This window comes from Nicotiana sylvestris, chromosome 4 (assembly GCF_000393655.2).
Source record: "Nicotiana sylvestris chromosome 4, ASM39365v2, whole genome shotgun sequence".
NCBI lineage: Eukaryota > Viridiplantae > Streptophyta > Magnoliopsida > Solanales > Solanaceae > Nicotiana > Nicotiana sylvestris.
In genome coordinates this window covers 103212454-103239695 of record NC_091060.1, presented here as the reverse complement: position 1 = coordinate 103239695, position 27242 = coordinate 103212454, and positions in this window count along the sequence as shown.

The window sequence follows — 27242 nt, the reverse complement described above, 5'->3', positions numbered from 1 at the left end:
ATAGATGAATATACTTGTGCATTTAGAGACTATTATTATAAAGGAACATATAGTCCAGATGAAAGTAAAGAGATAAGAAAATTATATTTTACAAAATTACCAGAACCCTTTAGCTCAAAAATAATAAAAAATTGGAACGAAGCAGGACTAGCAGATACATTAGGAGTAAGGATAAAATTTCTACAAAACTGGTTTATAGAATTATGTGAAAAATATAAAGAAAACATGAAAATGGAAAAAATATTAGTAAAAAATTTGGCATGTTGCAAAAGTAGAATAGCACCCCAATTTGGATGCACAGATAAATATTACAAAAAAGAAGGAAAGAAAAAGAAATTTAAATCAAAATATTCAAAATATAAATATAGGAAACCAAGAAGAAGATATTATGTAAAAAATTATAAACATAAAAAACCATATAGGAAAAAGAAAAAACTAACAGAATGTACTTGCTATAATTGTGGAAAGCTAGGACACTTAGCCAAAGATTGTAAATTACCAAAAAACCCAAAGAAGAAACAAATTACCGAAATATTGATAGATAATGATAAATATACACAAATAGAATATGTAGATTATGAATTAAGCAGTGAAGACAACATATATGAGATATCAGAAAATGAGTTCTCTGAAAATGAAATAAACAAGGATATAGAAGAGTCAGATGAAGAAAATTATGACTGAAAAAGATATACAAATTATACAACAAGAAGAACACCAAGATGAACAATCTTCAGAACAAAAAATAATATTTGACGCTAATATATTTGAACAAATAAAAGGAAAAGAATTGGATCTAAGTATAGACAAAATATTAGAAGTACCAACAATAAAGAATTGGTTTAAAAGACAAAAAGAAGAATACTATGTAGTAAGCCAAAGAGAACATATAATAGATTGTAAATACATCAAAGGTAAAGCACAAATACCAATTTTAAATAAAAGACTACTAAATAAAGAAATACAAGATATAAAAGCAAAAAATCCAATAAAATATGTACACTTAGGAGGAACGGAGATCCTAATAAAAGCATGTTTTAGGGAAGGAATAGATACCCCTATAGAAATATACTTGGCAGATGATAGGATTGTACAACCTATAGAAAAGAGTATAATAAGTGTTGTAAGAGGTAACTTAATATACCAAAAATTTAAATTTATAGTAAGTGCTAACTATTCAGTAGCAGTAGATGATAAAAATATAGATAAATCATTAGTATTATACTGGAAAATGTCTGGAATAGAATTAGCACCAGGAAGTAAAATATTCACAGCAAGATGTAAAAATCTATATGTCTTAACAACAAAACATAAGATAACAGCTAAAAATAAAATAAATAAAATAAAAATAGAAAATCCATTCGAAAGAATAGTATCAGTTATAGACAACAATGATTACAGTTATACAGAAATAGACATGGATGAAGATTTAGAAATAGTAAAAGAAAGATTAAGCACATCAAAACGAATAAATAATGAAATGCCAGAAACATCATCAAGAAGTACATCAAAAAGAATAAATTATACCACTCCACAAAAATTAATAGAACAAAAAATAGAAGAAATAAACCCACATCATTATTATATAACAGGAATAATGGACCAAAGAAAATATTTAATACTAATAAATACAGGGCAGGAAGAGAATTATGTTATAAGAGAACTAATACCAGAACAAGAGATAGTAACAATAGAACAACAAAATTCAGAACTACCAAAAGCGTTAAGAAAAAACGAAGAAACAACTGAAAAAGAATTAATTATTGGAGGAATACCAATATTAATAAATTTTAAAATATATCAAGGAGATAAAAATATTACACTAGGGATAAAATGGTTAGAAAAAGTCAAACCATATAAATTAGAAGATAGGCAATTAACAATAAGTTATGAAAATAAGAAAATAATAATAAAAAGAACTTTGATATAATGCCAAAGATATACATACTTGCCAAAATAATAGTAGAAGGATATTATAATAGATATTATACACCTATGGTGGATACAGGAGCAGAAGCTAATATGTGTAGACATAATTGTTTACCAGAAAGTAAATGGGAAAAGCTAAAAACCCCCATAGTAGTAACAGGATTTAATAATGAAGGAAGTATGATAACATATAAAGCAAGAAATATAAAAATACAAATATGGGATAAAATATTAACCATAGAAGAAATATATAGTTACGAATTCACAAATAAAGATATATTATTAGGAATGCCATTTTTAGATAAATTATACCCACATATTATAACAAAAACACATTGGTGGTTTACTACCCCGTGTAAACAAAAATTAGGAGCAAAAAGAGTAAATAATAAAGTAAGAAAAACAACACCCTGGATTAAAGGAAGTGAAAAGATTACCCAAAAATTAGAAAATGTAATACAAAGTAACCATAATATAGAGATAATCATTTTCTCAATAAATAAGATAAAACCACTACAAGATAAACTAGAATTACTATATAATGATAATCCACTCCAAGGATGGGAAAAACATCAAACAAAAATAAAGATTGAACTAATAGATGAAAATAGTATAATAACACAAAAACCTTTAAAATACAATTTTAATGATTTAACAGAATTTAAAATGCATATAAAAGAATTATTAGATAATAACTACATACAAGAAAGTAATAGTAAACATACTAGCCCAGCATTTATAGTAAATAAGCATAGTGAACAAAAAAGAGGAAAAAGCCGTATGGTTATAGATTATAGAAATTTAAATGCAAAAACAAAAACATATAATTATCCGATACCAAATAAAATACTAAAAATTAGACAAATACAAGGATATAACTATTTTAGTAAATTTGACTGTAAATCAGGATTTTACCATTTAAAACTAGAAGATGAATCTAAAAAGTTAACAGCATTCACAGTACCACAAGGATTTTACGAATGGAACGTATTACCTTTTGGATATAAAAATGCACCAGGTAGGTATCAACATTTTATGGATAATTACTTCAACCAATTAGAAAATTGTATAATATATATAGATGATATATTGCTATATTCTAGAACAGAGAACGAACATATAAAACTACTAGAAAAATTCATACACATTGTAGAAATATCAGGAATAAGTTTAAGTAAAAAGAAAGCAGAAGTAATGAAAAATCAAATAGAATTTTTAGGTATACAAATAGATAAAAACGGAATAAAAATGCAAACCCATGTAGTACAAAAAATAATTAACTTGAATGAAACACTTGATACAAAAAAGAAGTTACAATCATTTTTAGGATTGGTTAACCAAGTAAGAGAATATATTCCTAAATTAGCAGAAAACTTAAAACCATTACAGAAAAAATTAAAAAAGGACATAGAATATCATTTTGACGAAAAAGATAAAATACATATACAGAAGATAAAAAATATGTGTAAAAAATTACCAAAACTATATTTTCCAGATGAAAAGAAACAATTTACATATATTGTAGAAACTGATTCTAGTGATCACAGCTACGGAGGAGTTCTAAAATATAAATATGATAATGAAAAAATTGAACACCATTGTAGATATTATTCCGGATCATACACGGAACCACAATTAAAATGGGAAATAAATAGGAAAGAACTATTTGGATTATATAAATGTTTGTTAGCATTTGAGCCATATATTGTTTATAACAAATTTATAGTAAGAACAGATAATACACAAGTAAAATGGTGGATAACTCGGAAAGTACAGGATTCAGTAACTACAAAGGAAATAAGGAGACTTGTATTAAATATACAAAATTTTACATTTACAATTGAAGTAATACGAACTGACAAGAATGTTATTGCAGACTACCTATCAAGACAAAGGTACCCAAACAGATGAAAGCCAAGAATCAAAAGACATATTTACAATCCTTACTACTCTATCCTTACAGATGGAGAGTATGGGAAAAAGATTACAACAGCTAGAAAGTCAGCAGCATGACTATAAAAATGCGGAGCTAAGTCGATCGGAAGACTCTAAACTTCCAGAGGTAGAAGGAGACGTTGGGAAACTCCAAAAAACCCATAACACAGTTGCTTTATATACAGCTGCAGGTACAAGCAAACAAGTTAGCAAAAAGCCACATATCAATGTAAACCTAAATACCGTATTTGATAAGCCATTTACATCAAAAAAGCCAAGAGAAGCAATAGTTATAGCCCCACAAACTTCAACCTATGCTAATAGCCTACACCACAACAAAAAGGTATATAACCATATTACTCAAACATATATTGAGAATATATATAAAATCCAGACATTTCTGAACCTAAACCCTAGATCAACGACTACTACAGATCCAACACAAGATTATGTAACCCAAAAACTACAGGGATATAATAGGCTTATAGCCCAGCCAAAAACAAAAGCAAACCTAGTAAAAACATGTTACAACTACGGACTACTTAGCACAGTATATACCCATGACGGAGAAGAAATAATTGGAATACCAGAGCTATACAAAGCATTTGTCACCTTCAAGAGAATTACAAAAGGCAACCTATTCTTCATCAAATTCTATACAGCACCAGCGGAAATACTATATGATGAAATAAAACCCATAATACAGGTGATAAAGATAGGACTAACACGAGATATGATAATACCGGAAGAGATAGAGAAACAACCGGAGATACAGAAAATGGAGATACCAAGTTTCTATGCTAATAAAAGAATAATTGGTATAGCAACTATTATTCAAGAACTAGCTAACAATTATCTACAAGGAAATGCTATCTGGAGCTACTATTCCAGAGACCAGTTGATGATATATGCCAACTCGAAGGAACTACGACAAGGAGATATGGATGAAGTCCAGAAATGGATTTTATCATTATTAAAACCAGAAATGCAACCAACTACCAGAGCATTGAAAAAAGAATTTATTTCAAACGAGTTATTAACAAGATACTGCAAACTAGTAGGACACAAATATCCAGACCACATATGTTCAAAGTGCAACGGAGATGATAACTATGTACCAGAAGTCCAACTAGAATGAAGGTATCAACAAGAAGACAAAAGAAGAAGACAGCTACTGGAAACATATAATGTAAAGTAAATAGTACTAGTCGCATTCATGAACAGTAAAGGTCGTTCATGAATAGTAAGAGTCATAAAGTAAATAGTATATGTCATAATCATGAACAGTAAAGGTCGTTCATGAATAGTAAGAGTCATAAAGTAAATAGTATATGTCATAATCATGAACAGTAAAGGTCGTTCATGAATAGTAGGAGTCATTTGTAAACAGTAAGAGTCGTTTTAATTTTCTTTATATAGAATGTAAATCCGAGGAAGGAGGACATCCTCACCCTTACCTTCTCTCTCTAATATTCTCTCTTATCTTCTCTCTTGTAAGAAATATCTGAGTTATTTACAAGTATCTAAAACAGCTATGGAGCATTCAAACGAGTTACAAAACCAGGTAAGTTTATTCATAATCATGTTTAACTAAACTCTTATATTCCTTATAATCTCTTAAATATCATAATTGTTTATCATGTTATAGTACTGTTATAAAGAACATCTTGAGAAAGTTTGTCTGTCTAATAATGCTGAGAGTAGTTAAGCCCAGACTATGCCATCCTAAAGTGGAAACCAGTAGGCAAGGAAGCCGTTTAGGGGAGTACACAGAGTTGAGGCGCTGTTAGGGTAAATGATTGAAGCATGAAAAACATGGTAGTGACCAGAAAAGATTGTTCAGTATAACTTATTAAAATATGATAAACTCTATGATAAACAAAGAGGTTAGAGGGAATATGTTTAGTAAACACATGATAAGGATAAATAATAAATCTAAATGAACAACCACACGTATTTATTAGAAGAAAATATTGACTACAAAATACTTATGTTATATATCTTTAAGAGACTTAATAACGATGTTAAAAGAAAAATTTACGATATTTTAGTTACTTTTGAAATAATAAATGTAATGGAACAAGCATTTACGGAACTAATTGTATCACATGAAATAGATATATTAGATCTATATGAACTAGATTTATATTCAGACTAATGATCACATATCAAGTTAATAAAATCTGTTTATAAATGAAACATAACACTTTTCATTATATAAGATTCTATAATACCCAGAAATGGAAACTTCTTAAAAACCTCAGTAACATAAATAGAAAAATAGATTGTGTTAAATACAATATTAAAACCTGCAAAGATATTATTAGATATAATAAATTACGTAATAAAGCTTTATTAACTATAGAAAATGAAATTGAATTTTATGAAGATAAACTTGAAAGTTATCAACACAGAAAAGAAATAACACTGAGAAATATAGAAACCATGGATATATGTATCAACATGTATACATCTCAGTATTAATATGAACAAATCAAAAATTGATAGTTACAAATATTTAAAATAAGATGAACTCAAACAACCCCCCCCCCAAAATGGTCCTTCTTGTGTCTGCTTCACTGTATCTGTTGTAAGGTAGATGCATGAAGGTTCTGTGTGGCCCAATCTACCACCACGCTTTACATAAAAAAAATTCTCCTTCGTACATCAGTTGTTGTATATGTGCACCAATTTGAACTTCAGTTTGGACCGGCTGGTCTAGTGGTACTTGCATACATAGTCTCGCATACCTTCCTCTAATTGTTGAGCTTGTACAAGCATCTATGCGCAGTAGCTTCCCAATTGAGTTTCCAATCCTTCCAAGTACTATACCGTCGTAGAACTCCGTGGGTAACTGTGGAAGTCGAACCCAGACAGCTGAGTATACTTCTTGTGCTTTGCTAGCAACAAAATTAGGCTCCCACCTTCGAACAGATAGGTAGTGGCCATTAATAAACCAAGAGGCTTGTTGTAAAGCTTTTGCCATGTTTTCTTCCTTGGTAAATTTTACTACGTAAAAGTCTGATCCTAGATCAATTAATGGAAAGGGTTCATTTGGTTTCCAAAGGTCTTAGATCTTTCTTTTTAGGTAATGATGGACCACTCTTTTACCTAGGAGTTTAATTATCAGAGAGAACTGCCATGGTGTATACATTCATTCTCTGTCCTCGTCTGTTAGAAAGATGTGTTTGATTTGGGAGGAGAGAGGTTCGTGGGAGGATTCATCCCTTATTGGCTCAAAATAATCAAGTATGTTGATGTTTGAATTAATTAGAGTGTCTGTTAATTTTTCCCGGGAGAGCAATTTATCCTTAACCGAGGCAGCGGTTGGAGTATTGGGGTGGAGTGGTTGTTTGACATTGAATGATCAATAAGTAAATCTGGTGGTTTCGGTGGAATGGATGCATGAGATAAATTTCCAGTTATTTCTGGGTTCATTCCCGGGAAATGATTCTAGAGTTTAAGGGTGTGGGTGAGTAGAGAGAAAACAGAGAATTTTCTCTCACTAAAATTTATTTGTTTTTAAAGGGCCCAATGTTAATCTCAGCTTGAGTTGGCCAAAATCAATTTTGGAATTAAAAATCATTTCCTTACCTTTTTTGAGTTGGATAAAGTAGTAGCCCCTACTTCAAATTGATCTAGGTAACATCATTGTTAAAGTGAAAAAAAAAAGACGTAATGAAATAAAGTAAATCTAGACTAATACTTCAAAACTCGTCTTCGAGTTTCAACAAGTCTACGACTCGACAAGTATTGAAGTATGGGGTATTTGTAGGCATACAAAAGTTATTGGATCTAAATCCATTAAATAATTTAGATTATATTTTAAATTCAAGATATTTTATTCCAAATAAACTTATTGGACTAACATAATTGAATTAATTATATATGTCTAATATATATGGGTTAAATAAATAAGTCTTAATCCATTGGGCTAGCCCATTCAATTGGTCTACAAGTGATGAGCCCACTTCACTAAGCCCAAGATGTAATCTTCCTAGAGGCCTAGTTTGGCGCCATATGTCAAATGACATGGCGCGCGAAGTCAAACAAAAGAGCCAATAAGATCGTGCCACATGTCAAAATGACAAGGCATGCCAGGTCAAATTAAAGGGCCAATGAAACTGCGCCACGTGTACAATTGACATGTTCCGGCCAATCAAATGCGGCCATGTTACACTTTAATTTGATTGGTGGGAAAAAGTTTGTTCTTATTATGACTCCTCCCTTCCACAACTATAAATTGGAGTCTTCATAACTCATAAAAGACACCAAAAGTTATAATAAGAAGTAAGAGAGAGCTCGTGGATCAAACGCCGCAAATTTCTCTACAAGTTTCAAGCTTCAAGCAATCAAATTCAAGCTCAAGAACGAAGAACAAATCAAGGTCAAGTTTGAGCAATCAAGCTCAAGCTCAAGAACAAGATCATCGTTCGTGGAAACAAACATAAATTCAAGATCAAGCTCAAAGTCCCTTGAATTTATTTACTATTGAAAAAAAAAAATCAGAGGATTCATAGAGATTGTAATACTCAAATATTTGAAATAAAATACTACGATTGTTGCAATATTTTCGGTCTTGATTTTATTTTCTCGATGCAAATTTATTGTCTACACTATCGCTTCGGATGCTAGGATTGCAGGTATTGTCTCATTCTGCCACCGAGATGCCTATATATTATTTGATCATGGTTCCACTTTTTCATATGCGTCATCATATTTTGCTCGTTATTTGGATACGCCCCGTGAGTCTCTTTTTTCATATGTTCATGTATCTACTCCTGTGGGCGATACTGTTGTTGTAGACCACGTATATTGGTCTTGTGTGGTGACTAATGGGGGTTTGGAGACCTGAGTACCTTCTATTACTTGTATGGTGGATTTTGATGTAATATTAGGCATGGATTAGCTATTTCTATGTCGCGCTATTTTGGACTGTCATGCTAAGGCAGCGACATTGGCTATGTCGGGCCACTGATTGAGTGGTGAGGTTTGACTGATTTTGTTCCCAGTAGGGTGATTTCATTTTTGAAGGCCCAACAGATGGTTGGGAAGGGTTGCCTTTCTTACTTAGCCTTCGTGAGGGATGTCAGTGCAGAGACTCCTAGTATCCATAGTTCTACTAGTGAGGGACTTTCCGAATGTGTTTCCTATAGACCTGCCAAGCATGCCACAGGATAGGGATATTGACTTTGGTATTGATTTAGTACTGGTCACTCAACCCATTTCTATTCCACCGTATCGTATAGCACCGACGGAGTTGAAGGAGCAACTTTAGGAACTCCTTGATAAGGGGTTTATTTGGCGTAATGTGTCATCGTGCGGTGTGCCTGTTCTATTCGTAAAGAAGAAGGATGGCACTATAAGGATGTGCATTTATTACAGGCAGTTGAAGAAGGTCACGATCAAGATCAAGTATCCTTTACCTTATATTGATGATTTATTTGACCAACTTCAAGGAGCGAGGGTGTTCTCCAAGATTAATCTCAGGTCAGGGTATCACCAGTTGAGGATCAGGGACTCGAATATTCTTAAGAAAACTTTCAGGACCCGATATGGTCATTATAAGTTCCTTGTGATGTCTTTTGGGCTGACAAATGCCCCAACAACGTTCATGCATTTGATGAACAGCGTGTTTCGGCCTTATCTCGACTCGTTTGTTATTGTATTCATTGATGATATTCTGGTGTGCTCGCGTATTCAGGAGGAGCACGCTGAGCATATGAGAGTTGTATTGTAGCGGTTGAAGGAGGAGAAACTTTATGCAAAGTTCTCCAAGTGTGAGTTCTGGCTCAATTTAATGGCTTTCTTGGGGCACATAGTGCCAAGTGAGGGTATTCAGGTTGATCCGAAGAAGATAGAGGCGGTTTAGAGTTGGCCTAGACCGTCCTCAGCCATAGAGATTCACATATTTCTTTGTTTGGCGGGGTATTATCGTCGGTTCGTTAAGGGATTCTCATCTATTGCATCACCCTTGGCCAAACTAACTCAAAAGGGTGATCCTTTCATGTGGTCAAATGAGTGCGAGGTGAGCTTCCAGAAGCACAAGATTTCCTTGACCATAGCTCCAGTGTTAGTTTTGCCATCAGCTTCAGGTTCTTATACAGTTTATTATGATGCTTCTCGGGTTGGAATCGGTTATGTATTGATGCAAGAGGGTAGAGTGATTTCTTATGCTTCTCGTCAGTTGAAGCCCCATGAGAAGAACTAACCTATTCATGATTTAGAAATGGCTGCCATTGTTCACACGTTGAAGATTTGGAGACATTATCTGTGTCTTGTGAGGTGTTTACTAATCATCGTAGCCTCCAGCACTTGTTCAAGTAGAAGGATCTCAATTTGATGTAGCAGAGATGGTTGGAGCTACTAAAGGATTATGATATCACTATCTTGTATCACCCGGGGAAGGCCAATATAGTGGCCGATGCTTTGAGTAGGAAGGCGATGAGTATGGGCAGTTTGGAATATATTCCTGTTGGGGAGCGGCCTCTTGCAGTTGATATTCAGCCTTGTCCAATCGGTTTGTGAGGTTGGATATTTTGGAGCCTAGTCAGGTATTAACTTGTGTGGTTTCTCAGTCATCCTTGTTTGATTACATCAGAGAGCGCCAGTATGATGATCTTCATTTTCTTGTCTTCAAGGACAAAGTTCAGCACAACAATCCTAGGGATGTGACTATTGGTGATGACGAAGTATTGAGGATGCAGGGCAGGATATGTGTACCCAATGTAGATGGGCTTGGGGAGTTGATTCTAGAGGAGGCCCATAGATTGCGGTATTCCATCCATCCGGGTGCCGTAAAGATGTATTAGGATTTGAGATAGCACTACTAGTGGTGGACGATGAAGAAAGATATAGTCGGATTTATAGCTCGGTGTCTCAATTATCAGCAGGTGAAATATGAGCATCAAAGACCGGGAGGCTTACTTCAGCAGATGGATATTCTAGAGTGAAAGTGGGAGCGAATCACCATGGATTTCGTAGTTAGACCCCCACGGACTTTAAGGAAGTTCAATGCTATTTGGGTGGTTGTGGGTCGGCTAACCAAATCCGTGCACTTCATTCCTGTGTGTACTACCTATTCTTCAGAGTGGTTAGCTAAGATTTATATTCGAGAGATTGTTCGCCTGCATGGTGTCCCAGTTTCCATCATTTCAGATAGAGGTACTCAGTTCGCTTTGCAGTTTCGGAGAGCTGTGTAGCGAGAGTTGGGTAATCAGGTTGAGTTGATGGATGGATGGGTAGTCAAGCGCACTATTCAAATATTGGAAGACATGTTGTGAGCTGGTGTCATTGATTTTGTAGGGTCATGGGATCAGTTTCTACCGCTCGCGGAGTTTGCATATAACAACGGTTATTAGTCGAGTATTCAGATGGCTCCATATGAGGCTTTGTATGGGAGACAATGTAGATCTCTAGTAGGTTGGTTTGAGCTAGGCGAGGCTAGGGTTTTGGGTACAGACTTGGTACATGATACTTTGGACAAGGTGAAGGTGATTTAGAAGCAGCTTCGTACGACGCAGTCAAGACAAAAGAGTTATGCTGACAGGAAGGTTCGTGATGTTTCTTACATGGTTGGAGAGAAGGTTCTACTGAAGGTTTCATCCATGAAGGGTGTTATGAGATTTGGGAAGAAGGTTAAATTGAGTCATCGGTTCATTAGGCCTTTTGAGATGCTTTGGATGAGCTTGCTGTGCCACCCAGCTTGTCGAGTATGTATCTGGTATTTCATGTTTCTTTGCTCTGAAAGTATATTGGCGATCTATCTCATATTTTGGATTTCAGCACGGTTCAGTTAGATGGTGATTTGACCTATGATGTAGAGCCAGTGGCTATTTTGGAGCGGCAGGTCCGAAAGTTGAGATCAAAGGATATAGTTTCAGTGAAAGTGTAGTGGAGAGGTTAGCCCGTGGAGGAGGCTACTTTGTAGACTGAGCGAGAAATGCAGAGCAGATATCCACACCTGTTTGAGGCTTCAAGTATTTTTCTAGACTCATTCAAGGACGAACATTTGTTTAAGAAGGGGAGGATGTAACGACACAGACGGTCGTTTCATGAGTTACAACCCCGTTTTCCCTGTTTCTACTTCTTTATGTGTTATTCATCTATATTTCATCGTATCGTGTTGGTTGGTTTGGGTTCGGAGTGGTCGTCGAGTGGAATGAGACACTTAGTCTCTTATTTAGAAGCTTAAGTTGGAAAAGTCAATCGGATGTTGACTTATGAGTAAAAGGTCTCAGCTGTGAATTTTGATGGTTCAGATAGCTCCATTAAGTGATTTTGGACTTTGGAGCATGTTCGGAATGTATTTTGGAGGTCCGTGGTAGATTTAGGCTTGAATTGGCGAAATTGGAAATTTGGCATTTTTCGATCGACAGTGGAAATTTTGATATCAGGGTCGGGATGGAATTCCAGAAATTGGGGTGGGTCCATTGTGTCATTTGTTACGTGTGTGCAAAATTTTAGGTCATTCGGATGAGGTTTGATAGGTTTTGGCATCGTTTGCAGAATTTGGAAGTTTCTAAGTTCTTAGGCTTGAATCCGAGGTCGATTTGGTGTTTCGATGTTGTTTGGAGCGTTCTGAAGTTTGGGATAAGTTTGTATAGTGGTATATGACTTGTTGGTATTTTTGGTGGAGACCTCGAGGGGCTCAGGATGAATTCGAATGGCTAACAGAAGGATTTGGAATATGGTTTGAGCAGCTAAACTTTGCTGGTTCTATCATTTCCGCACCTGCGGATTGGGGACCACAGGTGCGAGCCTCACAGAAACGAGATTGGACCGTAAATGTTGAGAGTTTAGGAGTTGAAGAAAACCATAGGTGCGCACAAGGACCGTACCTACGAGACCGCATGAGCGAGAAGCTGACTTTGAGATTGCACATGCGGAGAACACTGGGCAGAAGGTATAAAAAGGTCTTCTTCACAAATTTTTCTTAATTTCTCCATTTATAAAGACGGGTGTTGATCTTGGGCAGTGATTTCTCAAGAGGGATCAAGGGTTATCAGTTAGGTAAGCTACTTGGGCCTTGTATCCTTTGTTTATGACCATTTTTCCATTGTTTAATCATGATATTAATGGAAATTAAGGAAGAAAGTTGGGAGATTAGGGCTTGAAATTGGAGAGTTTAAATTGGGGATTTGAGGGACCATTTGAGGTCTAATTTTTATTATTTTTGTATGTATGGACTCGGGAGTGAAAGGAGTTTCTAGTTACACGACTTTTGTTAGATTCCAAGACGTGCGCCCACCGGGGCCCTAGTTTGAGCAAATTCAGGATTTTTGGTCTAATTTGATAATTTTCGTGTGGGTTTCATTCCTTTAGCATATGTTGATGATAATATACTGATTTTGGTTAGATTCAGAGCATTTGGAGGTTGGATCGATAGGCAAGGACATCGCGGGTTAGAGTTTTGGCTTGCTTGAGGTAAGTAACGCTTCCAAACTTGGTTTTGAGGTTTCGAAACCCCGAACTATGTGTTCTATGATTAATATTGAGGTGATGCAAATGCCAAGTGACGGGCATGTTGGCATGCACCGTGAGAATTGCAGCCCGGGTCATTCCGTGGCACCGCTTAGTGACTTTTTCTTGCTGATACCTGTGTAATGATTATGTGATTAAGTTAATAAGCTGTAAATCATGCTAATTATCTTGTTAAGGCTTTATGCCGATAACTGTTGAGACCCGAAAGGTCATTTCTTGCTGTCATATCGTTAGCTTCATTTATATTCTATACTCAGTCTTGTCCTTGCATATTATATCATGTCTTAGTCTCAGTTATTATTATTTGGTACATCGTATCATTATTTTACGCTAGTTTCTTGATATTGTGAGTCCGTGTGTCTGAGACTGAAGAGGTATGACTGAATGAGGCTGAGAGCCTAATTATGAGTGACAGTATGGGATCGGGCTACACACCGCAACGGATTATTGATTATGCCTTCATTGGCTCGTGATAGCGCTTGGGCTGAAAGGAGCCCCTCCAGAGTCTTTACACCCCCAGTGAGCGTAGTTGATGTTATTGAGGGATGGATCTTCCCTGGATATGGATCTTGTTTGAAGTAATTATAACTGGAGATGGATGTTCTCCATAGGACTGGCATGGCCTTCCTCGGTACTGGATGACTGCAGTCAGTGATGTGTATGTATTCCGGGATGGATCTTCCCTGGGTTGGATGGCCATATACAGTACCGAGTGGTTGTACAGTTGATAGTGGAGGTACATGGCACATTTTTCATGCTTTCTTTGCATTGGTACATAGAGATTTGCTGGTCTTTATACTCCGTACGGTTCAAATTGTATTTATTTACTGTTGAGTTTTATACTTGAACTGCAAGCATGCTTACTTTTCTGTACAATTTAATTGTATTACCTGTTGAGGTTTGATTCGTCACTACCTGTCAGTCCATAGTTTGGACTTTTACTTACTAAGTTGGTATACTCACGTTACCACCTGCACCTTGTGTGCAGATCCAGGTATCTCAGGTCACGGTAGCAGTTGTTGACTATTCCTGTCGCAGACTTCACAGAGATAGTGAGGTAGCTGCATGGCGATTTGCAGTTCTGCATTTCTCCTTCTTTATCTTCCTATTAGTACATTTTGCCATTTTCAGGCTATTTGGTCTTGTCTTGTTTCAGAACTATTGTAGCATGGCTCATGACTTAGTGACACCCGAGGTCGGGCTTGTACTTTTTCTGCTTTGTTTGATTTTGACTCTATATCTTTTATCGGATTTCAATTGAACAATGGTTTTTCTTATGTTTTAAATGAAATATGGATTAAATTTGGGAATGTGTCGGCTGGCGTAGTTTAACGATAGGCGTTATCACGACCGGGTCGGTTTGGGATCGTGACATGTGAGTTAACATGGCTTTCTTTTGATACTGGGATGCATACTTAGCATAAATTGGACCTTTTAGGCTTTAACTTGTTTGGTATTATGCACCTGTGTATGACAATCTTTGTAAAACCTACAAACTTGTTTCTCCCTAACTCTTTCAATATGATTCTGCCTATGTATTGTTTTTGCTAAATGATAAACTTGTTTCTAAGTCTTGTTGAATTTTTGATCAATTGTTCTGTATTTTAAACTTTGCTATGTCTGCTTCCTAAAACTAAGTACATCTTTTAAAATTCTGTCCCATAACCATTGCCCACTTTCTCTAGTGTGAGCACTGCCCTGGGTTCTTGAAACCCTTGGGAACTCAGACACACTAGAGATTTGGGTTCTGTATGCTTATCCTTGAAATATGGGTGAATCATTCATTACTGGTTATTGTGTATCTATGAACATGGTCTTTCGGAACTATTGTGAGTTGAAGGCTTGGCTTGTCCATGTGTATTTGGGACTGCTGTAGGCTCCGTATAGTTTTAACTATTTTGTAATTCATTCATTAAATTTTGATATGTAATAATTATTTGTAATAATAATTCTGGGGTATTAGTAAAATGGGATAGGGTCCGTATTTTATATTTTCTATAAAGTGGAGTAGAAATCCTGCCTATATGGTTAATGCTATGTTGTTGAATGTTGTGTGTTAGAAATCATGTCTATAGCTATCCTATTATGTTCAACCATTATATGCTAGCAACCATGTCCATAGGCTCAATGTTTGGTTCAATTATGCCTATAGAAACAATATGATCCAATATGTGTATGAATTCCTACTTACATACTGTTTCGTTCGGATTATACAAATCATGTTTATAGGATCTAAAACTGGATCAAATTATAGAATGCATGCCTGAATCTCTTCAATCCTTTATTATGCTATTATCCTCACTAGAAATCATGCCTATAGGATCTAAAATCAAATCAAATCGCAGAAAGCATGCCTATCGGTTTGAATCAGTTTAATTATCATTTCTACCTGTTTGTTCACGAGTCTCCAAATACTGCGTTGTTACTCTCACTAGAAAATATGTCTATAGGATTCAACGTATAATTCTGGATTTGTTTCTGTGACGGGCCACTATCTACTATTGCATAAAACACCTAGATACCATGCTAATATGCTTAATTGTATTAACACTAAAATCAATAGGCAAACTTATGTAGGTTCTACTTATCGCATTAAGAAACTGATTTTGTACATAATTGTTTGTTCATTCAATATCACATAGATATCTTGCCTATAGGATTCTGAAATTAATAAAAAAATTCAATGTTAACCAATTTGGCATGCATTTGATGTCTAAATGCGGAGGCTAACTTGAGCCTATACTTGTTTCTATTTGAAAGTCCTAACTGTTTTGTCTGTCGCATAGTATTTTCTCCTTTTGAGCAACTTAAGTTATGGTCTAGAACCACCCTGAAATAGAGGTCCAAATGACTCCTGGACCATAGGCATGGGACGAGTAGTGCACGGTTTAGAATCAACTAGTGCGCTTTAATTAAAAACTTAAAGATAGTAATCGGGTAGCAGGAGATGATAGTCTGTGCCTGATGAATAATACGAGTAACACCCCCATGTTGAGGGAGTTATAAAGTATTATTTATGTTACACGGGGTGATCCTTTAGGCTAAAAAACATAGGACCCCCCTCCCCACATTTCCTATTTAAAATAAATCGTTTATTTCTTTTGTCCTAAATTGCTTGCTTTCCCTTAGACTAATTCATGTATTTGAGTTCGGTCGGGGCCCACAGTTGTGGACCTCGAAGAGTGACTAACACTTTATTTTCGAGGTAATTTCGAGCGCTTACCTGATCTTTAGTGATGTAAACTGGTTAAACAGAGTTATCTGTAAATAGGTTCCCTAACACACCTTAATCCATGAGGTGGCGACTCTCTTTTAAACCCTTCCTTAAAAGAGTTGTCACGTGTCGAAACTCGATTTTGCGAGAAAAAGGGCGCGTGATAGCATGTCGACTCTGCTGGGGATACTTTTAGCCTCTTACAATAAATGAACTTGATCTTTGTAAATTAGTCTTCCCTGATAAGCGTGTCTTTGTTATTTTGCTGTTACCTGAATCTTCTGCTCCATTTTTTCCCTTTCATTGCTACATGCATATCCTTTTCCTTATTTCCCCTTTATATGAACTCATATACAACTCTTCGTTTAATTTGATTACAACATGTGTTTCCCTTTATTCCCTAATCAAGTTCACCAGCTCCAAACGTTTTTGCTATATCATATCTCTCCCCAACCCTTACCCCTTTATTTGCTTTATTACAATTCTTTCATTATGCGAACTAACTTCTTTCCTGTTTTTCTTTCTCTTATGTCTTTACGTTCATTCAATACTGCATTAATAGCCCAGGACGTCATGGTCTAAGGATATCATCTTCACTGTGTGAAGACAATCCTCAAGGTCCAAAGGGAATTTGCATCATATTTATATTCTCGCAATAATCCATATATATTTTGTGTGCATCGTGTTTTAAGCTTTGCAGGTAATCCAGGAAATAAAGGTTCTTTAAAGAGCAACCTTCGATCCGGTTTCCTCTCTCATTATTCATACCCTGTTGTTATTTCAAACGTAACTGAATCCCATCAATTACTCGCTTTTACTCTATGACCGTTTAGATATTTGCCCTATGATACATCTGTAACGCTTCAGATTCACATTGATGACTCCGCATAAATTCATCCAATACTATCCTACCCAAAAGAACCCTTTTCGAAACATACAATCATTCTTATAACAACTCCATTGGTTTCGTTCACCGTTGGATCCATAACTACACATGGCCTGATTCCTGTAAGACCAGGGATATATAGGCAGCTCAGAAACCAGGGTATGACCTATATTTTTCATAATACCCCATTCGCTCAAAATCGGTCATCAGTTCTTTACCGACAACTCTTTCATCGTTCTCAGGTAAAGATGGGTAGTTGTTGATACCCAATTTTTCCCTTATATTTTTTCTACATATATGTACTTTTAAAATAGTGCACATGCATCATCATTTGATTTACAAGCATGCACAAGTATTTTTCATAATTTTTCATAATTTTTAAAAAGCTTTAAATCAATTTATTTATGTATTTTATTATATAAATATCCAATAGTTACTCTCCAAATGATTTTATGATGATTTAATCATCTAAATTTACCATTTGTACCAATATGAGGTCTTAAATATTTTCAATGCATTACATTTGCATTTTTCAAGGCTAAATTGCGTATTTTTGCAATAATAGCCCATATGCATGTAAAATTATATTATTTATACAGAAAATGATTTTTTATATTTTTATAATATTAAAAAATTATTTTAAATCATTTTAGTGCACAAATGATATTTTTATTATTTATTAATTGCTTTTATAGATTATTTATTTATTAAACATTGGGTATTTAAAACTAGCCTAAATTTCTACCAAATTTCGGACCAACCCTCCAGCCCAATTACTTAAATACCTAGCCCAACTACCCTAATCCCAAACCAAACAACCCCTTACTAAAACCTGGTCGGTATCCGCCTAGCCAACCTAACCTAGTCTTTTTTTTCCTGGCCGTTGATCTTTAAGATCAACAGCCCACATTTAACCCCACCCATTTTATTACCCAAAAATCCCTAACCCTAACTCATTTCTCACCACCTTCCACCCCTAAATGCTCTCTATTCTTCTTCTCCTTTGGAGGAACCCTAGCGTCGTTAACATATTATCCCCTTTGATTTTGACCAAAAAATGGAATCAATCAATGATTCCCTTACCTTGTTGACCACGTCTCGCTACTGGCTACTCATCTATGATGTTACTTAGTTGCTTGCCTAAACATGGCAAGAAAATCTCATTAGAATCGAACCAAAGTCTATTCAAATCCTTGATTTTTCTGCTATGTCTTCTATATTCATTCTCGTTCTTTTATGGTATGAATCTCTTTTGTGATTCTCACTTACCGTAAAACTATGGTTTACAAATCTCTTCAAATAGGACCAAAATTGGTTCAATTCTCTGATTTCGAGTATTATTTGTGTCTATATTCATCATATGCTACTGATTTTATGTATATTCCGTTGATATTTGTTTTTCGTAAAAAACTTGGGTTTACTTATTTTTTTCCCAAATTCGATTCTTTGTTGATTTTGTATGTACTGCTTCCTTATATGTGTTTGATTTTATAGTTTTTCTTGTTTACTCGTTTAATCTCTGCTACTATATAAACCCCTCCCCATTCCCCTTTAGAATAGACCTGAATCGCTATAATCTCACTAAAATTTAAAGTTTTGTTCTGTGGTTCCTTCATTATCTTATTTTATACTCTAGTTCTTGTCCGGCTGAAAGCCAACGCCATTGAAAATTTGGGTTCTTGCTCTTGTTGATATTCAGAATATTGTGGACTTTTATTTTTCTTATTCTTCACTTAACTGGTGAGTTACTGGACTTCGTAGTTTCGTTCCTATGTATCTATGATTTGCATATATTCTCATCTCTGAAGTCCATGGCTTAATGCGTTTTTGGGTTACTTTTGTGTGCGACTATGCTAGTTTCACACTCATTTTAAGTCTCTTTAGTATTTTAATTTCTCCTAATGCTGCTAGTTCTGAGATTGTTCACGCCTAACTTGAATAATCTGAACCCTCTTAAGTTTGTTTAGCTAATGCATTCTGGACTACTCTTATATGCAACTTTGTTAGTTTTGCACTTGTATCAAATCTTTTAAGTTCATATTAGTCTACCATTCAATACCTGAATGTCTACATTACTGATCAACCTAAGTTTGTTATCCTACTCTACTTTGAGTTCCTGCAATGATTGCTTCACATTTGTAACAATTTGTGACTTTCTTCCCTGCTAATATGTCTCTCAACATGTATTTGCCTCACTTGATTCCATATTCCTTCAGTGATTACTTGACTCTATGGTAGTTATCAACATTGTGGTTCCCTACCATGTCCAACTACTGTTTTGTTTCCTGATGTGAGCTAAAATGGCTTTCTTTTGATACTGGAATGTATACTTAGCATAAATTGGACCTTTTAGGCTTTAACTTGTTTGGTATTATGCACTTGTATATGACAATCTTTGTAAATCCTGCAAACTTGTTTCTCCCTAAATCTTTCAATATGATTCTGCCAATGTATTGTTTTTGGTAAATGATAAACTTGTTTCTAAGTCTTGTTGATCTTTTGATCAACTGTTCTATGTCTGCTTCCTAAAACTAAGTATATATTTTCAAATTATGTCCCTTAACCATTGCCTACTCTCTCTCATTTGCTACCTATGCTATTCTGAATCCTCATTCTTTGCCGGCTGAAAGCCAAGGCTATTTATCATCTGTCCTTGACCTCCCTAGTGTGAGCACTGCTCGGGATCCATGTGAGACCCTTGTGAACTCTGACACACTAGGATTTGGTCTCTAGTCTTCCTTGAACTATTTCTGATCAATTTCTCTAGTGTACGCACTGTCCTGGGTTCTTGAAGACCTTGGGAACTCTGACCCACTAGAGATTTGGGTCCTATATGCTTATCCTTGAAATATGGGTGAATCATTCACTAATGGTTATTGTGTATCTATGAACATGGGCTTGTGGAACTATTGTGAGTTGAAGGTCTGGTCTGTCCAGGTGTATTTGGGCCTGCTTTAGGCTCCCTATAGTTTTACTTATTTTGTAATTCATTTATTAAATTCTGGTCTGTAATAATTATTTGTAATAACAATTCTGGGGTATTAGTAAAATGGGAAACAGTTAGTATTTTATATTTGCTATAAAGTAGGATAAAAATCCTGCCTATAGGGTTAATGCTATGTTGCTGAATGTTGTGTGTTAGAAATCATGCCTATAGTTATCCTATTATGTTCAGCAATTATATGCTAGCAACCATGTCCATAGGCTCAATGTTTTGTTCAATTATGCATATAGAAACAATATGATCCAATATGTGTATGAAATCCTACTCACATACTGTTTCGTTCGGATTATAGAAATCATGCCTATAGGATCTAAAACTGGATCAAATTATAGAATGCACCCCTGAATCTGTTCAATTATTTATTATGCTATTATCTTCACTAGAAATCATGCATATAAGATCTAAAATCAAATCAAATCGTAGAAATCATGCCTATAGGTTTGAATCAGTTTAATTATCATTTCTGCCTATTTGTTCATGTGTTTCCAAACACTGCACTGTTACTCTCACTAGAAAACATGTCTGTAGGGATTCAATGAATAATTCTAGATCTGTTTATGTGACATGCCACTATCTACTATTGCATAAAACACCTAGATACCATGCTAATAGGCTTAATTATATTAACGCTAAAATCAGTAGGCAAACTTATGTAGGTTCTACTTATCACATTAAGAAAATGATTTTGTACATGACTGTTTGTTAATTCAATATCACATAGATATCTTGCCTACAAGATTCTGAAATTAATAAAATCTATCAATGTTAACCTATTTGGCGTGCATTTGATGTCTAAATGCGAAGGCTAACTTGAGCCTATACTTGTTTCTATTTGAAAGTCCTAACTGTTTTGTCTGTCACTTAGTATTTTCTCCTCTTGAGCAACCTAAGTTAAGGTCTAGAACCACCCTGAAATAGAGGTCCAAATGCCTCCTGGACCATAGGTATGAGACGGGTAGTACACACATAGGGCACGGTTTAGAATCAACTAGTGCGCTTTAGGTAAAAACTTAAAGATAGTAATCGGGTAGAAAGAGATGATATTCTGTGCCTACTGAATAATACAAGTAACACCCTCATATTGAGGGAGTTACGAAGTATTATTTGTATTGCACGGGGTGATCCTTTAGGCTAAAAAACTTAGGACCGCCCCCCCATCCCAATTTCCTATTTAAAATAAATCATTTATTTCATTTGTCCCAAATTGCTTCCTTTCCCTTAGACTAATTCATGTATTTGAGTTCGGCCGGGACCCACCATTGTGGACTTCGAAGAGTGCCTAACATCTTCTCTTCGAGGTAATTTCACGCCCTTACCCGATCTTTGGTGATGTAAACTTGTTAAATAGAGTTATCAGTAAATAGGTGCCTTAACGCACCTTAATCCATTAGGTGGTGACTCTCTATTTTAAGCCCTTCCTTAAAGAGTTGTCACGTGTCGAAACCTGATTCTGCGAGAAAAAAGGGGCGTGACAGCATGACGACTATGCTGGGGTTATTTTAAGGCTCTTACCATATATAAACTTGATCTTTGTGAATTAGTCTTCCCTGATAAGCATGTCTTTGTTATTTTGTTGTTACCTGAATCTCCCGCTCCCATTTTTCCCTTTCATTGCTACATGCATATCCTTTTCCCTATTTCCCCTTTATATGAACTCATATGAAACTCTTCATTTAATTTGATTACAACATGCGTTTCCCATTATTCCCTAATCATGTTCACCTGCTCCAAATGTTTTTGCTATATCATATCTCTCCCCAACCCTTACCCCTTTATTTGCTTTATTACAATTCTTTCGTTATGCGAACTAACTTCTTCCTTGTATTTCTTTCTCTTATGTCTTTACGTTCATTAAATACTGCATTTATTTTTCAATATGTGAAAATACTTAACAATGTGTTATTTTTGCATAAAGCATGCTCCGCATCATATTCGACTCATGTGTATTAACACCATAGCGGCACTTGATGAGCGTTTGCGCTCTTCCTAAAATCACCCTTTAAATTTGGAAAGGCTTATTTGCGGTAAAATTAGTCGATCAGTGGTGCAATTTATGGTTCTATTCCTTTCCCTCTCAAGTTGTCCACTTGGGGGTACCGGTCTAGACTCTTCTAGAAACCCCATCCTAAAATTTATTGTGCATGCATCATGTTTAAACCTAGTATGAGTTAGAATACTGTCCGCGCAATAACTCACTAAGACAAACCTTATCCAAAGTCTGTCGAGATTTCCATAATCCCAATGGACATAATCACGATTTGTGCATCATTTAGAGAAAAACATGCCAATCTCTTGTTCATTAGCATGAAAATAGCTGAATCCAGATGGGGCAAGGGCTGACTTTATTTGTTTTGCAGAAATGAGGCACAAGGTCCCAGGTTCGGCATGGTTCATAATATCACACCTTTGCTACTGGATTGGTGGGAAATCTCGCATCAAGTGAAGAAAACCACTTGAAAAGAGTTCTTGAGAATTTACCTTATTTGCTAGACATTCAACAAAATAATATACTAATCGAGGCTGGTACTATGTTCTGGGATGAAAAGAAGGATGTTTTCCGTTTCGGGGACATAGAAATGACTCCCCTTCTAGAGGAAATAGGGGGTTTTGCTGGACTTCCTTGGGATAGTCCTGGTCTATTGGTACCTGAAAATCGCACTTCTCGAGGGTTTCTGAAAATGATGGGTTTTTGAAAGAATGATGAGTTAGTCTGCTTAAAGAAGTCTTACATACCGTTCGACTTCCTCTATGCCCGTTACAGACACAGCAAATCGTATTGCATTTATATGATGAGTTTTCTATTACTTCGTTGGGTTGGACCCACCATCGAGTTTTCGTGTTCATTGTCTATTTCCTAGGGATGATGGTATTCCCAATGCAAGGAGAAAGTATTCACACCCATTTAGCTATGGCTACTAAGGCCCTAATGGAAGGAATTGAGGGACAGACTTACACTATCATCCCAATGATCGTGGCAGAAATATACCGAGCTTTGGACCGTTGCAAGAAGGGATTCAGACATTTTGAGGGCTGTAATTTGTTACTGCAAATATGGTTGTTGGAGCATCTTCAAAAAAGACAATACCATCAGGAATTTTCGCGGTGACCATGGAATGACCACATAGCTTTTCACCATCCAAAAAGAATGACTTTCATCCCAGATAGGTTTGCATTATCGGAAAATGATGTGGATTGGGTGCACTTCTTTAGCAATTTGACGGACGACAAGGTCCATTGGATGTTCGAGTGGTTCCCTACCAACGAGTTTATCATCAGGTCAAGAGATGTTTCTAATTTAGTGTTGATCGAGTTGAGGGGTATCTATCCTTATGCTCCTATCAGGGTCATGAGACAGGCTGGGATGAAACAAGTCATACCCCAAGTCTCTAAGATAGTTTACTAAAAAAAAATTTCCAAGGTGATGCTATTCCATTCAAGTACGAGGCACAACACATGTGGCATCTAAAAGTCGTGGTGGAAAAGGATACCATCAAGCCAAATCGATACCATGTTGGCCATGTGCACTTTTATCCATCGTGTTTGGTCGATGACATAGTAGTAGATGTCAAGCCAGGGATTGATTTGGGAAATAGGGTCATAGACAACACTGCCGAGGCCCAAGTCAAATATAGGAGGTTACGCAAAAGGATTTTTGAATCTTAGGCCAGACATTAGGAACATCACAAAGCGGACATGGAAGTAATCAATGAATGGAGATAAATCACTACTAAATCAATAGAGAGGTTGGATTATTTAGAGTAGGGATTGATGGAGCTGGAAGGGGAGATGAGAAACAGAGTTACAGGTTGTCAAAACATGGAAGGAAAAGAAGGAGGTCTCCTAGCAATGGCGTATCTGCTGCTGGACATGTGCGACCTAGGGAACTTGATTGATGGAGCAAAGAAGGCCAAGCATGGAGAAGGTCCCTCTGAGACCAAATAAATTAGAAATTATGTTTTACTTGCTTTCTAGACTTGTTTTAGGCTTTGGTTGTAATAAGGAACATGCCATTAGTAACTCTTTATCGTTATTGTCATTTTGGTAAAGATTCGGTTTATTTTTCATATTAATGAAATAATGCAATTATTGTTATCAATTTTCTCTAAATCTATATGTCGCTTAGGCATACCTCAGGCACAATGAGGTCCCCTGATTAGGACACGAATTTATTCTACAATATGTGTTTAAATACCACAAACAACCTTTTAATACTCCTTACTGACTTGTTTAACTTTTGTTTTTCTTTTCTTTATTTGTTTATTCCCATCCCCTAAGGTTGGTTTATACATACTACATCATCAGCATATCATACCAGATCAAGAGGTCCTCGACCTCCTCCTCCTCCTCCTCCAAATGATCCTAAAAGCAAAGGAAAGGCCAGAATGGATGATACAAGCAATATCAGGAAAGACAATGCTATGCATGAGGAAAATGATGAAACTTCAGATGGTCGAAGCACTCCAGCACCGAATAACTTGGTTTTGTGGTTGGAACAAAAGATATTGGAGTTACAAGGGGAACTTGAGTAGGTTCGAACATGGAAAATCTCTCCCTTACCCTGAACTTCCCCGACATCAACCAACAAAATACCAAAAACCCAAACCTCCCTAAAATACACCAAACCAGCATCCACAAAATCCTCCTGCACCTCACCAATATGCCACACCACCTCAAAATCCCAATTTTCCACCAGTACCGACTCCTCCACAACATCATCATCAGCCCACCAAGTATCAATAAACCACTACCTATAACACTCCTCTTAATGCAACACAACTTTTCCCCGATCCTCAAAACTCAACCAACGACCACCACTATACACAAATTGCTGGAGTCCATCAAAGTAACCCCATATATGTGGAAACCTTATCCCACACTCCACAACAAACCTTATACATACCCGAATCCGGTGAGAAGGACATGCTCACCAAGAACGTGGCAGAGTAACTTAAGAATCTTACAAGTCGAGTCCAATGTGTCGAAGGGGGTAAAGGCATTGAGGGGTTAAACTGTGAGGATCTATGTATTCAGCTAGACGTAGAACTGCCAGAGGGTTACAAACCTCCTAAGTTTGAGATATTTTACGGAACAGGTAATCCAAAGGTGCATCTGAGGAGATAATGCGACAAGCTCATAGGAGTTAGAAATGATGAAAGGATTCATATAAAAGTATTCATGAGGAGCCTCACTGGAGACGCCCTATCTTGGTATAATAGTCAAAATCCAAAGAAATGGGTTAATTGGATAAGTATGGAATCGAATTTCATGGATCGGTTCAGATTTAATACAGAGAATGCACCAGATGTCTTCTATATCCAGAATCTCAAGCAAAAGCCAACACAGACTTTCCGCGAGTATGCTACTCGGTGGAGATCGGAAGCTGTGAAAGTGAGGCCGACATTAGAGGAAGAGCAAATGAATAAATTTTTTGTCGGGCCCAAGATCCATAATACTATGAGAGGTTAATGGTTATTGAGAATCACAAGTTCTCTGATATCATTAAATTGGGGGAAAGGATTAAAGAAGGAATCAATAGTGGAATAGTAACTAATTTTGAGGCATTAAAGGCTATGAACAAAGCTTTGCAGCCAGGGGGTATATCGAAAAAGAAAGAAGTAGGAGCCGTAATGGTAGCCCAAGGACCAAAATCTCCTCTCACATACCAAACTCCACCACCCACATATCAGCCTTCACCTCCCAGATACCAACAACCCGCCACCACCTACCATACTTATAATACACAACCTGCATATTACCACTCACCACCACCAACCTACCAAAACTACTAGAAATCCAAACAAAATTTTGACCATAGACCACCAAGACAATACACTCCTATTGCTGAACCCATCGATCAGCTCTATGAAAGACTAAATGTTGTCGGTTATGTCACCCACATTCCCGCTGTTGCAATGGAAAACTCTTTTCAGTGGGTTAATCCAAACAAGACATGTGCCTATCACTCAAGCATGAAGGGACACACTATTGATGAATATCGCACTTTGAAGGATATGATCCAGACGCTGATTGACACTAAGGTTATACAAGCAAAAAAGGTTGCACCTAATGTCTGCAACAATCCCCTCACGGATCACAGGGGCGAGGGGTAAATGTGCTAGAAACTGATGAAGAATAGGATCCGAAATGATCAATTGGACTGATTCGTGAAGGGGATGAAACCACAATACCTCCAGTCATTCTCACGCCCATTATAGTGCAAATTCAGTCACCAATCGAGGTTGAAGTAGCCACGCCAACTCCATTTGAGGTTAAAACAACAACGCACACAGCCGCACCAGCTCCTTTTGATGTGGAAGTGACCACACCCTTCACTGTGATGGTAGCACCCACACCATCCTTTAATTCCAATGCTATACCATGGGACTATGCTGGAGAGGCGAGGAGAAAAGGAAAAAGGGAAAATGGAAGAGACAGGTGCTGCACAAGGCATGACCAGGACCGGTAGAGTTTACATACCTGAGCATTTGGGAGGAACAAGTAAAGAAGCTGCTCCCAAATAACCTATCATTGAAACCGGCCCAGATGATCTTTGGAGAAAGGTGCAAACAAGGGAGTACTCTGTAGTGGACCATTTGAACAAAACCCCTGCTCAGATTTTTATTATATCACTGCTATAGAATTCTAAAATGCATGGGAATGCACTAATGAAAGTATTGAACGAAGCTTACGTGCCCAACAACATCACCAGTGGATAGATGGCCAATATGGTAGGGCAAGTACTAGAGAGCCACAAGTTCACTTTTCACGAAGACCAACTACCACCAGAAGGA